Source organism: Heloderma suspectum, chromosome 5, assembly GCF_057233095.1.
Source record: "Heloderma suspectum isolate Gila_16-S chromosome 5, 16-S_ref, whole genome shotgun sequence".
Taxonomy (NCBI): Eukaryota; Metazoa; Chordata; class Lepidosauria; order Squamata; family Helodermatidae; genus Heloderma; species Heloderma suspectum.
The window spans coordinates 60250573-60265203 of record NC_139462.1 but is presented as its reverse complement, the minus strand read 5'-3'; the positions used below and the strand labels follow the sequence as shown (position 1 = coordinate 60265203).

At 43.1% G+C, this 14631-nt stretch overlaps 1 long non-coding RNA gene across 2 annotated transcripts in view; it reads right to left on the bottom strand.

Annotated features, from left to right (window-relative positions):
* Positions 1–13774, bottom strand: part of LOC146343923 (uncharacterized) — a 54325-nt gene extending 40551 nt beyond the window's left edge. Inside the window, exons 1-2 of one of the 2 annotated variants that reach the window (XR_014792089.1) lie at positions 13625–13765; positions 11291–11427 (exon numbers count right to left, since the gene is read on the bottom strand). This is a non-coding gene — a long non-coding RNA (uncharacterized LOC146343923). Of the gene's footprint in view, positions 1–11290; positions 11428–13624 lie in introns of both variants that reach the window. The other variant, XR_014792090.1, reaches the window with a different exon arrangement.
* Positions 13775–14631: the final 857 nt, after the last annotated feature.

Here is a 14631-nt window from a genome sequence, read left to right as displayed (position 1 = left end):
AGACCCATGAAACCACTGGGAGTCAAGCAAAATGGCAAGAGCATAAAAACAATCTAATAATATATATTTAAATGAACTCATGAAAATATAGCTATTGACAGTGATTTCCACGTCTTTGTTACACTGTTCCACCCACAAACCAGGGAACCAGCTGCAGTCCCTACTACCAAGTGCAACTGCACTGTTGTTGTTGTTTTAATTAATTTTAATTTTATTGTCCTTTGAGTCTTAAGATGAATCACAGCCTGTTTAATGCAATTTTAATGTAAACTTCAGTAACATAGTCTTCAGTCTATAACATAGCAAACATAGCACTAAAAGAGTCAGAATTTTAAAACAGAAACAAAAAGAACAGCACAAATCTATTAACTATGTAGAGAGTTAATACGTAGATAGTTCCCACAAAGTCCCTATGATAAGTGTTTCTTGGCCATTCTTTGAAATGCCTGGTGATGGCTAGCCAATTAAGCTTTTTAAAAAAAAAAAAAAAGTTAATGTACTCCTGTTTCTTCTTTCTCACGGCCTTTGTTACTCTCTTGGATTTTTTACTCACTCTTTTTTCTCTTTTGTGGCCAACCACATAGCTTACTGAGCAAAATAGCTGACTTTGAATAGATGTCTTACATGTGATCTGTTCCAGCAGAATTTGACCTTAAAATAATATTGGTTATCAGAGATATTGTTAAGCATTAAAGATAGAAATGAGCTGTGCAGACACCGGCCACAGTACAGAGACAAGCATTATAATTTTTTGGAATGATTACCCATCAGCAGCCATTTTCATTTAAATTCGTTTGAATTATCTGTAGTTTCAGGCTCAACAGTAGTCCACTTCGTGCATTAATCATGTGGAAGAGGCTCCATGCAATTACCAGCAAGCAGGGCCAAATTCCTGGTCTTGCTCCCAACATCATCCGACTTCTCTGGCTCCACCTGGATGTCCATATCTTGGGCACTGACATCTTCACTGGGAAAGCCTACATGCATAGAACTTTCATGCAAGCCTCCTGCAGATATCCATGCACAATTGGGGGCTGGGCCAGCGGTGTGACCTCATTTTCCCTTGATCACATGGAGCTCCCTTTATGTAATTAATGTGTGAAGGGGCCCAGTGCATGTGTTTGTCACCCAGGGCGGCACTCATGTAGCCCCAAGGTGACTTGAGAGTGCCATCCGCTGTTTTGGTGAAGAAGAGGGACTGAGCCGCAGACTCAGTTCAGTCCCTTGCTCCCTCCCCTGAACAGACAGATTTCAGCTTTGTTTAAAAGGCTACAAACATGCAGTTTGGCTTTCTAATCAAGAGAGGGAATTCTGCACACAGCACATATTTATGTACATAATTTGCTACTGTTCAGTACACACTTGTGGAAGCAAGCTCCAGCATGCACATACCCCCTATAGGACTGTACATATATGGTTGACTGATTTATTTAAAACATCGCAATAACTGATAGAAATCTGAGCAGCAGACCCACATTTGGAAGCATCTTTCAAATACATTAATTATGAATCAGTGTGCTCAAATAGTATTATTTGGCCATGTTTTAGAAATATAACCCCAGTGACCTTTCCTCGCTGTATTTTTTCCATATTTCTTGCTTTGGCCTGAAGACGAATGATTGTATGAACTCATTTGTACTAGGAATACATTAAACTAGCCTTCCCCAACCTGGTGCCCATCATCCCTCACCAGAATGGTGGGAGTTGTAGTCCAATACTTCCCCCAAGCTGAGGGCACCAGCTTGGGGAAAGCTGTATTAAAATATCATGCACTGTAAGAAACATTTCCCTGATTATCTCTATGAGGTTATATAGAAAAAGAACTCCCAGGGTTGGCTCTGCCATGTAACATGGTGAAGCAATTTGCTTCAGGTGGCACCGTGAGTTGGGGGTGGGTAGAGCAGACAAAGGCAGGAACTGGTGTCTGAATGGTGCAATGTTGGCCTTAACAGGAGGATGGGGACAAGATTTGAGCCCCAGGCAGCAAAATGACTTTGGCCAGCACTGAACTTTCTACTGCCTAATTGCACATTTTGAAATTTCATCACCTACCATCATTAATATTGCACTTATGCTGCAGTCCTATGTACACACATATCTGGGAGTAAGCCCCATCGAACACAGCTTACTTACTTCCAAGTAAACATGCATAGAGTTGCACTGCCAGTGTTCTGTTTTACATAGCTTAGATTTAGTGGTAATTTTTGCAGTTTTCAAAGTCAACCATGTTCATAAAATACTCCTTTGACTTTTTTTTTTATATCTCAAACAGGTCCGCTTGCACATTTCACAACACAGACTGTTTCACATATAGGTCGCATTTATTTATTTATTTTCTTTATTTAAAACATTTGTATCCCTCCCTATATGATTAAGATCTCAGGGTGTCATACAGATAAAATCAATTTAAAAAGCATAAAACAATAAATAATTTAAACACCTAAAACATATTAAACCATTAAACAAGCTAATACCAATTAAAATCTAAAATAATAGAACAGTTAAAGCAGTGTGCTACTTTAGGGAATGCATTTAGTCCTCAAAGGTTGGTAAAAAGCCATGTTTTTATTTGGTGCCGAAATGAAACTAATGTCTGTGCCAATCGGGCCTCCAAGGGGAGGGCATTCCACAACCAGGGTGCCACAGCAGAGAAGGCCCTTTTAGTTACATTTGGAAGACAATATGTGTAAATGTTGATCAATATTCAAGTTATAGCTCTTCTTCTGACTAAATGTGCAATCCTATACATGTTTAGGCAGAAAAAAGTCTCTAAACTCCCAGCGTGCCACAGCCAGTTAAACATTTTTTGCTTCAGAATAGATGTGCACTTCCAGCATATCCATCAACCAACGTGCACATACAAACACACAGAGCTACCCACATTTTCCCATATTTTGAAGGCTACCCCTCAGCACCCAAAAAGGGTCCTATTTCCTAGATAAGCCAATGGGAAAAGTGAGGAATTTAAAAAATATATAAAATTAGATTTTATTCCACATAGAATTAAATGCTTGCTTAGGGTCTATATGAGCTCTCTCTGCTGAGTTCTTTCAACATTGATGACCAAAACAAAACACACACCATTAATGGGGTTTACAAAGTAACTGAGGGTAAAATTTAGCCCTTGGCTACATTCGAGTACAATCCCCTGCTGTCTGAAACATTGGTAACCTTAGTTTAACTTTTCATCCTTTTCAAGTTTGGGTTGAGTTCAACTTTCTGTAATGTAGCTCTGATCTTCAAAGTTGACAGGGACAGTAAAGCTGAGAGTACATTGTTGTAAGCCTCATTCTCTAGCTTTTGTTCTGTTTTGTTTTTCTGTTTGGTTACGAAAGCATCCCTTAAATCATTATATAAAGCGGCAAAGCATTGGACAGAATGTAACTTGAAGTCTCGAAAGAAGCCATCTAAAGCAAAATCAGTAGGTTGTTAAAATTTGGGAGGCTACGAGGATGTACAAAGTCACTCAGCAAGTAAGGAATCCTGGTTTCTTTTTTTAATGACAGCATCGTGGTTTTTATTTGTTCCTTATGTGGAAGGCTTTCAAGCTTCTGATCAGACACCCGTGTTTTTTTTTCTGGCTATGTTACAGGGCCAGCCTCAAGGATCACCATGGTAGACTACTTGCCAAAGGCCCACAGCTTGTCAGGGGGGCCACTGGCATGAGCCCCCCTGACCTGCTCCTCTTCACCACCTACTTGTTCAACCATCTCTTGCTCTGGGCCGGAGAGGTGTCAACAAACAAGCAAGCAAGCAGTGGTGGTGAGAAGGAGGAGAAGTAGCTGCCACCACCTGCTTGTTCACTGGTTCTCTATTTGGCAAGCAAGCAGATGGTAGACATGAGGAGGGGGAAGGGGCGCTGGGGAGCTTTTCTACATGAGGCATTTATTCTGCACTCATGATTCCTTACTCATGGTTGTTTATGGGTCCTTTAGACAACATCGCAATCCTCCAGTTTCGCTTCAGTTTTTTCAGAGCACTTTAGTTTCCTGGGGGGGGTTGGAACAGGGGAAATGGGGTATTATTTCTGAAAGCACTGTTTATACTAGTGTATTTGTGCTATTCTGCTATAGCACAGCTCCTCCTAGAGGTTATGTAGTGGAAAAGCAGTAAAATAAAAGCTCTTTGTGTAGAGCTCAGATCTCAATTCTGTGACAAAACTGAAAGTAAATACAGCAATTAATAACCTCGTGTAGAAAAGCTCAGCGTCAATGGTGGCACTGAGGGTGTCTCCCAAAACCTGCAGCTAACACTGTTATGAGAGATAGAGATAGTGATAGCGATAGAGAGAGAGACAGAGAGAGAGAGAGAGAGATCACACCTATACTCTCTCTCTCTCTCTCTCTCTCTATATATATATATATATACACACACACACACACACATTACATAACTTAAATACCCAATCTTTCATTAGATAGTGAGCTTTTCCTTAGGCTGTTGAACTCTAGTCATCACACAGTCATATCTGTGGTCATACCAAGGCAGCCTTCCCCCACCTGGTTCCCTCCGGATGTGTTGGACTATAATTCTCATCTCCCCAGACATGTCCAACATATCTGGAGGACACCCAATTGGGGCTCTCCTGAGTTTTATTATAATCAGTGAGTTTATTTCCTATTTTGTTTTATTGTTCTGTATGTACTGTTCATTGCTGTTGCTGTTGTTGCCTGTATTTTTAACTTTATTTCAAAATAAAATTCCATGAGGAAAACCCCAGCATCCATATAGGTTAGAATGCTTCAAGACGTTTTAGACAAAAAGTGCAGAGACTTCATTTGTTCTGACTTTGAGGGATGTCACCTTATGGGATGTATGCTTCCAACAACCAGAGCACTATAGATTTAGGGTGCAGGACAGAACTGTGCTCTATGGCACTGAAACAACCCTTCCCTCTTGGTACACCAATTGAGGCAGCCAAGGCCTAGCAAAACCAAACGTGGTGTTAGTCTCAGGAGCAGCAGGATGCAGCGAGTAGCAGCCGACAGAACACTGCATCCTGCTCACCGCGGCACACTTCCACTTTGTCCCGCTCACTGATGCCACTTGCTTCATTCCGCTCGCTTCAGCTTGCAGTAAGCAGGATGCAGTGAGCGTTGGCAGTGTGCAGCAAGTGACCAACAGTCATGAGTGTCTGCAGCCACGTGCTCGCAGCTTGTTGCATCCTGCATGGTGCCATTACTATTCACAGCATCCCGCTCACTGCATCCTGCTTGCTGTGAGCAGCAGCAGCAGGCCCTGGTGAGTGGGATGCAGCAGGCAGTAGTAAGTGGAAGGATTCAGAGAACCAGCATAACTTTACCGCTATGTCAGCATTTCTTGTGATAACTTGAGAACTAATACACTGATATAGCAAACCCTGGAATCACTTTGTGTTAGCTGGGAGTTGTAACAACCACAGGTAGCAACTTTCCCTTGTGCCTGATTGAAAGTGCCATATAACTCAATGGTTCCGTTTTCTTTCACCAAATGAAGTTGTTTCAGTAAACATGATCATGGGGTAGGAATATAGGAAGATGCCCCATAAGTTAGACCAAGTCAGACCATGGGTCCATCTAGCTCAGCATGAACTACATCTGACTTCCCCAACCTAGTGCCCTCCAGACATTTTGGACTTCCGCTCCCATCAGTGCCAACCAGCATGGCCAATGGTCAGGAATACTGGGAGTTGTGGTTCAAAACATCTGGAGAACCCCAGGTCATGGAAGGCTGCTCTACACTGACTAGCCGTGGCTCGGACTAGGGTTTCAGACAGGGGTCTATCCCAGTCCTACCTGGAGACACTTTTTCATGCAAAGCATTAGTTGTTTATGTTATGATTTATTATTCATTTTTCTATACTGCCTTCTTTGCTAAAGGCCATCAAGGCTGTGCTCTGCCACTAAGCTACAGCCCTTGACTGTAGCCCTCGAGCTCTCACTCAGTTACACCGTTATGGAATCCCTTCTCTTTAAAATGCATAAAGACCATGGTGTGAAGTCAGATGAAGCCACTACCTTGCCTCCTGAAGCTAAACCGATCCAGCCAGGTCCGTGCAGAGCCTGAATGAGAGACCCACCTGGGAACTTTGATGAGAGCTGACCTGGGTTCCATGATGGAAGCAAGTTGGGATATAAATGCAATAAAATTAAGCCTTTAAAAACTGTTGAGAAGGAAGACCGAAACTTTCAACCTATTTTGCTTCTTCCATGGCATATAATAAGAGCTAATATTTGAGCTAAGTGAAAATCACAGCTGTTTTGTGACGCTGAACTCCAGGTACAGTGATCTAGCCACATCTCACAGAGAACAGCTGGTTAAAAAACTTGAAACACTTATTTATATTTATATATTCATGGGTAGGTTAATGGACATCAGCAGGGAGGATGTGCTGCCACACTTTCTAGAAATCAACAGGGAAGCATCCTATACGCAAATCCGTTCTCTTTTGCATTAAACTTAAGTCAAGTCAATTTTCACGGGCACATAGGCCACAGCCACGGCACTTAATTTTTTCTGATCTTCAGCCTGTTGAATTTCACGTCCCACTGTGCCCCCTGCAGTTTATTTTTAACCATTAATTTGTTTGGACATCATTAAAAAGAAAGTACTCCGACTTCTAGTAGTAATAAGGCACTGAGCTGCCTGTCAAGTTCTTTTAAAACACAAGGGCTAGAGAGCAACAGCAATTGCCAAAGGTAATGGAATGTTGACAACTGGGAAACAGAAAAAGACCAAACAGCTTACCTAGCCAGTTCTGCAGTTCACTCCACCTATCTACTGCCCAAAAAATATACCTCTAAATTGTTGTTGTTAGGCACATGGAAAAACTGCACACAAGACCCCCTGACAAGATCTGGAAGAGGAAATCCATTACTCATCTATTTGCCTTTCCCTTCCTCCCTTGTTGTTGTTGTTCAGTCATTAAGTCATGTCCAACTCTTCGTGACCCCATGGACCATAGCACGCCAGGCCTTCCTGTCCTCCGCTCTCTCCCGGAGTGTGCTCAAATTCATATTCATTGCATTGGTGATGCTATCTAGCCATCTCATCCTCTGCTGTCCCCTTCTCCTTTTGCCTTCAATCTTTCCCAGCATCAGGGTCTTTTCTAGGGAGTTTTCTCTTCGCATTAGGTGGCCAAAATATTTGAGCTTCAGCTTCAGTATCTGTCCTTCCAATGAGCAGTCAGGGTTGATTTCCTTTAGGATGGACTGATTTGACCTCCTTGCAGTCCAGGGGACTCGTAAGAGTCTTCTCCAGCACCACAGTTCGAAGGCATCAATTCTTCAGCACTCAGCCTTCCTTATAGTCCAGTTCTCACAGCCATACGTTGCTACTGGGAAAACCATAGCTTTGATTATACAAATCTTTGTCAGCAAGGTGATGTCTCTGCTTCTTACTATGCTGTCTAGGTTGGCCATAGCTTTCCTCCCAAGGAGCAAGCGTCTTTTAATTTCATGGCTACAGTCACCGTCTGCGGTGATCTTGGAGCCCAAGAAAATAAAATCTGTCACTGCTTCCATTTCTTCCCCTTCTATATGCCAGGAAGTGATGGGGCCAGATGCCATGATCTTCGTTTTTTTCATGTTGAGTTTCAAACCAGCTTTTGCACTCTCCACTTTCACCCTCAACAAGATCCTCTTTGCTTTCTGCCATTAGGGTGGTATCATCTGCATATCAGAGGTTGTTGATAATTCTCCCGGCAACATTAATTCCGACCTGTGATTCATCCAACTCGGCGTTTCTCATGATGTACACTGCATATAAATTAAATAAGCAGGGTGACAATATACAGCCTTGTCGTACTCCTTTCCCAATTTTGAACCAATCGGTTGTTCCATGTCCGGTTCTTACTATTGCTTCTTGTCCCTCAAACAGGTTTCTCAGGAGAAAGGTAAGGTGGTCTGGTACTCCCATCTCTTTAAGAATTTCCACAGTTTGTGGTGATCCACACAATCAAAGGCTTTAGTGTAGTCAATGAAGCAGAAATAGACGTTTTTCTGGAATTCTCTTGCTTTCTCCATGATCCAGCAAATGTTGGCGATTTGATCTCTAGTTCCTCTGCCTCTTCAAAACCCAGTTTGTACTTCCGGTAGTTCTTGGTTCACATGCTGCTGAAGCCTTGCTTGTAGGATTTTGAGCATCACCTTGCTGGCATGTGAAATGAGCACAACTGTACAGTAGTTTGAACACTTTTGGCATTGCCCTTCTTTGGAATTGGAATGTAAACTGACCTTTTCCAGTCTTGTGGCCACTGTTGAGTGTTCCAAACTTGTTGGCATATTGAGTGCAGCACTTTAACAGCATCATCTTTTAGGATTTTGAATAGCTCAGCTGGAATACTGTCATCTCAGCTAGCTTTGTTGTTAGTAATGCTTCCTAAGGCCCACTTGACTTCACTCTCGAGGATGTCCGGCTCAAGTTCAGTGACCGCACTATCATGGCTATCAGGGACATTCAGATCTTTCCTGTATAGTTCTTCTGTGTATTCTTGCCACCTCTTCTTAATCTCATCTGCTTCTGTTAGGTCCCTGCCTTCTTTGTCCTTTATCATGCCCGTCTTTGCACAAAACGTTCCCTTGAGATCTCCAATTTTCTTGAAAAGATCTCTAGTCTTTCCCATTCTATTGTTTTCTTCGATTTCTTTGCATTGTTCATTTAAGAAGGCCTTCTTGTCTCTCCTTGCTATTCTCTGGAACTCTGCATTCAGTTGGATATATCTTCCCCTTTCTCCCTTGCTTTTCACTTTCCTCAGCTACTTGTAAAGCCTCATCAGACAGCCACTTGGCTTTCTTGCATTTCTTTTTCTTTGGGATGGATTTCGTTGCTGCCTCCTGAACAATGTTACGGACCTCTGTCCATAGTTCCTCAGGCACTCTGTCTATCAGGTCTAATCCCGGAAATCTATTCCTCACCTCCACTGTATATTCATAAGGGATGTGATTTAGGTCATACCTGAATGGTTTAGTGGTTTTCCCTACGTTCTTCAATCTAAGCCGAAATTTTGCAAGAAGCAGCTCATTATCTGAGTCACAGTCAGCTCCAGGTCTTCCTTTTACTGACTGTATGGAGCTTCTCCATCTTTGGCTGCAAAGTACATCATCAATCTGATTTCGATATTGACCATCTGGTGATGTCCATGGGTAGTGTCGCCTCATTGCTGGTTCATTGCATTCTATGGAACCTTGAAAATTAAAAGCTTCCCCTCTCAGCAATCACATGGTCACTGTCTGGGAGCCTGGGATAAATGCAGAAAGGCTCCAGAACAGGAGGACTGCGGGAGTTTTCCTTAGTGTAATGGCAGCCAAAGAATTGATAGCTTTTACTGGATCAAGAACTCTGATCCTTCTGCCTCTTAAAGCCATAAAAATCATCTTTGTACAAACACCCAAGTAGAAAATACACAAGTTGCACATGAGATATGGATAGTGCCAATTCGTAGAAACCAGTGCACTTTCTTTTAAAATACATCACTCCTCCAATGCATTTCGAAGGGAGACACTGATTTCATGCCTGATGTGTGAATTTTGGATTCAGGTATCTCTACATACAAATGAACATTTAGTTAGGGGGCTCTACCTTAGATGTCACTGGTGGATCATTTTTCTCACCCCCAAAAAGTTCCTCCAAAGATACTGGCAGGTAAGCATGTAGAAATAAGGGAATGGTTTTGAACCTGTGTGCTGATTTGCAAATACATTGCATCATTTAATCAGCTCTGTGCTTGTGATTGAACTTTGAATGTGCCTTATCTTCTTCTTGTTCCAGTTTCTTGGCTATCCCCTCCACTTGTCAGAGTATGATCTTTATGGAAAAATGCAGATCTCACTGCTTACTTTGTTGAATTTATGATATTATTTATAATAAACAGCTTTAGAGAAAGCGATGAATGCTGAAAATACACTTAGATCATGCTACAAGGGGAACAAATAGTATATACCATATTGCTGTATTGGCTGAAGACATTTGCTTTCTTTTGGTATGTTTATTTATCACTGTTTTACAAGCACTAGAAAGCTTTAGGATTGCAGCCACTAATGTCAACAATTTATTATATTTTCCTCTCCCACTTTATCAAACTGTAAGTTCAAATTCATCAAGTTCTTAGATTAACTAGTACATGAACTCATAAAATGTTCTTTAAAGATCTAATTCATTTAGGCCTAGTTCTAAAACGTTAGCATTTCTCTTTGCCTTTCTTAAAATGTACAACCATTTTTGATTACTGTACATGCAACATCCCACAAGTAATCACTCCAGGCATAGGTATGAATGCTTAGGAAACTGATAGCAGGATGCATCATGTGCCACACGTCTCCTCTCAACCAATAGCCATGCTTCCCCTTAAGAGGTTGCTGTCAAAAGTATATAAGGGGAATAACTATGACCTGCATCCCTAATTAGAAGAATGTTTTCAGTAGAAGCAGGCACTTTCTCTTAGTTAGATACTTAGCAACATATAGTTAGCCTGCTACCGATTGCAACAATTAGATTAAAGATACTGGGATCCAAACACTGTAGTGCCCAGTGAGTGGGTGCACATTCCATGAGGGGCACAGCATTTGCCCCAGTGTAACTAATTCATAGCAGTCTCTCCCTATCCTGCGAAGGATTGTGCATTCAGTTTAAATGCAGAGCTGAGGGACTGATTTGAGAGGCCTGTGTTCCAGTCCTGGTTTAACTAGACTTCCCTGTTATTGTCTACCTGCAAATATTGTGTGTGTGTGCACGCGCATGTACACACACACACACACACACAATATTTTCAAGTAGACTATAACAGGGAAGTCTAGTTATATATATTTCTTAAGAAAAATGTAAGATTATTCACTCATATTTCTCCAATTTCGATCTCTCTACCACCCACTCACCCCTTTAACACTTTTCTTGGGTTGTGGGTATAAACACCCTTGTCTGGGTGCTGGTTCTAATGAAGCTGATGAAATGAACCCTGAATCTAAGTAAACATGTTTAGATATGGGAAGGCCCTAGCAAGTAAATGAACCTTGCCTAGATGCAACAGAGAAGACCTATGATTAGGAAATTCTGTGGCATTTGTTTTGTTAATTGGAGACTGGGGATAGGCTTGTGGTAGTCTGAGAGCGGGTGCTTACTCCTTTCCTCACTTGCCCTTTCCTTGAAGTAACACCATCCCCAAAGCTACTATTAGCTCAATAAGACTTCAGAGTGATTCCCAATTTTCCTGTCGTCCTCCTCATTATAGAACTCCATGCATTATATATGTCCTCCCTAGGAATGTTGGCGAAATCCACAACAGATTCGAATGAATTAGGATTCCTTTGAATCTCACCTGTGAATTTCGCAGCTGACTGGCCTTTTCCGAGGAGAATGGATTCTGCAGACCGTTTTATTACTTGTCACATTCACACTAATGCTCACTTGCGCTCATATGCACTTGCACAAGTAGAACAAAATTTCCGTACATTCCTAAAAATAAATAAATCAGATTCTGTCAATGAGCAGACGATGGAACGAAAGATGCCTGACAAACTACAACACACAAATTATTTAACCAAATCTGTACATCCCTAGTCCTTCCCACTGAGAAACAGTTCAGTTCTAGGAGTGTGTGTGTGTGTGTGCGCACACGCATGCACGCATACAATTTTACTGTGAAGAGATCCCAGATGACTCTGAAATAGGAAGAAAGCTGGATTCAGAGAAAACAGCTGAAAGCAGCTGAATGCTCTTGGGGGGAGGGGTAGCTCCCCTACCTGTGTGGTCCAAGTTAAGGCACATGCCATTTGGGTTGAAAAATCAGCTAAGAAGCTAATTAATATATTATGGGCTTGCTGGACATACTTTCATATTACTCTGCATCTGGATTGCATATTCCTTATTCTTAAGCATTATTTTTAGTTAGTCAGAAAGTATAAGCAATTTAATATGTCTCTTGAATAGATTAAGTCCTATCCCCCATCTCATTTTAAACTAAAAGCAATGATTTGGGGGGAAATGCTTCCACTATGCAATAATAATCACTACTGCAATAAACAATACAATACACATCATATGCAGACTATTACAATTTAATATACGTTCAGCTTTTTCAGTTACCAAGACCTAAAAGTGGTGTCACATTTCATGCCTTACAAACACAGATAGCTTGTCATGGGATCAATCCATTTGTGTGACTGGTGTTAACACTGAAGGAACCACTCATGTGTGTTACCATGTGTCCTCAATTATCTGTGCACCCTGACACAAACATCCACATACGTAACTGACTGACATGTATAAGTATTGATCTTGGGCATAGAGTTGTGGTGCACCAAGGGAGGCTGTGTTTTACACTTACACCAAGGAGGTACTAGTGATTTAATACAGCCTAGGGCTTGAAATAAAGAATATAGGTTTGTTAAACAATATATGGAACTACCAAATGTGTGACTTTGATACAGAAGGGAGAAATTGGTTTGATTAACCCAGGAACTTGGGTTGGATTGACAGACAACTATCATACTAGACCAGCCTCCCCAAGCTTAGTGCCCTCCAAATGTTTTGGATTACAATGCTTAGCATTCCTAACCATTGGCCTGCTGGCTAGGGCTGATGAGAGTTGAAGTCCAAAACATATGGAAAGCACCAGGTTGGGGAAGGGTACACTAGACCTACAGAACCAAAAAGTAGAAAGCGAAAGAGAATGGCAGAGGTAGGGAAGTTTAATGAGACTTACTCCCAAATATTTCTGTGTAGTAGAGGATTATAGCCTTCGGGCACAATTCTATGCATATTTAGACAGAAAAAAGTCCTACAACTCCCAGTATTCTCCAGCCAGCCATGGACTGCACCCTTAGGGAGCAATCCTATCTAGATAGGCAGCTGCCTCCGAATTCAGAGGCGACCGCCTATCCAAAGCAGGGCAGGAGAAGCACAGAGGGGATCGTTCCCTCCGCATTTCTCCTGCCCTGCTTTTTCGGCTTGACAGCCAATTGCGGCTGTCTAGCCACGGGAGGACAGAGCAGGGAAGGAGGCTGCTGTATGACACATAGGATGTGTTGCACAGGCAGTTGCGCTATCCCTGCCCCGGAACGCCCCCAGCTACGCCCCTACGTAAATATTTACATAGGCTAAAACGGCGAATCAAAAAGGGACGCAAATAGCGCCCGCTATGCTATTGGCGTTCCCCTTTATTTTCGCCGTCATAGTCTATGTAAATATTTACATAGATTAAGATGGCAAAAATAAGGAACACAAATGGCGGCGGCCGTAGCCGCCGCCATTTGCGTAAGCGGGGTTTTTTTGTTTTTTGTTTACCCAGAGCCCTCCGCAGCCGGAAATCCGGCTGCGGAAGGCTCTGGCCTGGCTGGGCCTGGCCGGGTGCTCCGCGGAGCTGGCACGGAGCACAGCCGGCCTCGGAGGATTCCGGGGGGGAAGAACGGCGCGCCTCCCCCCCCGTCGAGGATTCCGGGGGAAGGGACGGAACGCCTCCCCCCCACACCATCAACATAATCCGCAAAAGGTAAGTGACTTTCATACATCCCTAGGCAGAAGGCCATAGTGGAGGGACTCATCCTGACCCCCATAGAGAATCATTCCAAAGCCATGGGCAGTAGTACCCAAGGCCCTATTCCCAGCTGTAAGGTTTCCCTCTTTGCTGTGGGTTATGGATAAGGATACTCACTTTGTGAGAAGACCTTCGGTAGCGGCTGCCCTAAGACCCAGAAGCAACAGGACTCCAGAGTTCAGCAGGAACGTTTATTAAGCTACAACAGCAGAACAGCAACAAGGGTTCACCATCTAGAAGCAACTACAGACTAAAGCCAGCCAGCCAGCCAGCCAGGGAGGGGAGTAACTCCAAGGCATCACATGTCTCTTAAAGAGACAGGCCATATATACCACACCAGCCACTTCATGTGATTTTATGTCCCTTAATGAGAATAAATGGACAAGGCCTAATCGGGGGATTTTAACCAGCGTGGAGGTTCATACTAGGAGAGACTGTCTCTAAAACAGGTGTGGGGAGCCACCTTCAGCCCAAGCCACACATCCAATCTGGCAGATGCTCTCGGGGGCTGCATGCCAGTGGTGGGTGGGGCTGAAGGCAAAGCAGGTGGGGCAAAAGGGGTGGGCAAAAAATGCAAAAAAGGCCAGGATGTTTTAACATAAAGCTCTTCCTGCCAGTCACTCAGCCTTCAGAGAGGCATTTCAACCTTTTAGATTGAGAGAAAAATGGCATAAAAGCCATAAAAGCCATGTGCGTGTACAGTCCCCTAACTTACTGGTGTTGGGGGACTTCAACGTACATTCGGAGGCCATCCTCACAGGAGCACCTCAGGACTTCATGGAGACCATGGCCTCCTGGGAGCTGCACCATATTCTAACTGGGCCCACCCATGTAGCCGGTCATGCACTAGACCTTGTGTTTGTTTCTGGAGAAGCGGGGAGTGATCTGGAAGTCGGGGGTATATCCACCACCCCCTTGTCATGGTCAGATCACTATCTGGTGATGTTGGACTTCTCGGTTCCACAACCCCTCCGCAGGGATGGAGGACCCATTAAAATGGTCCGCCCCAGGCATCTTATGGATCCAAATGGATTCCTGAACGCGCTTGGGGATTCTCTGGGGCATGCCAACGGCCACTCGGTCGAGACCCTGGTGGGTGGCTGGAATGCCGCAATCACTGGGGC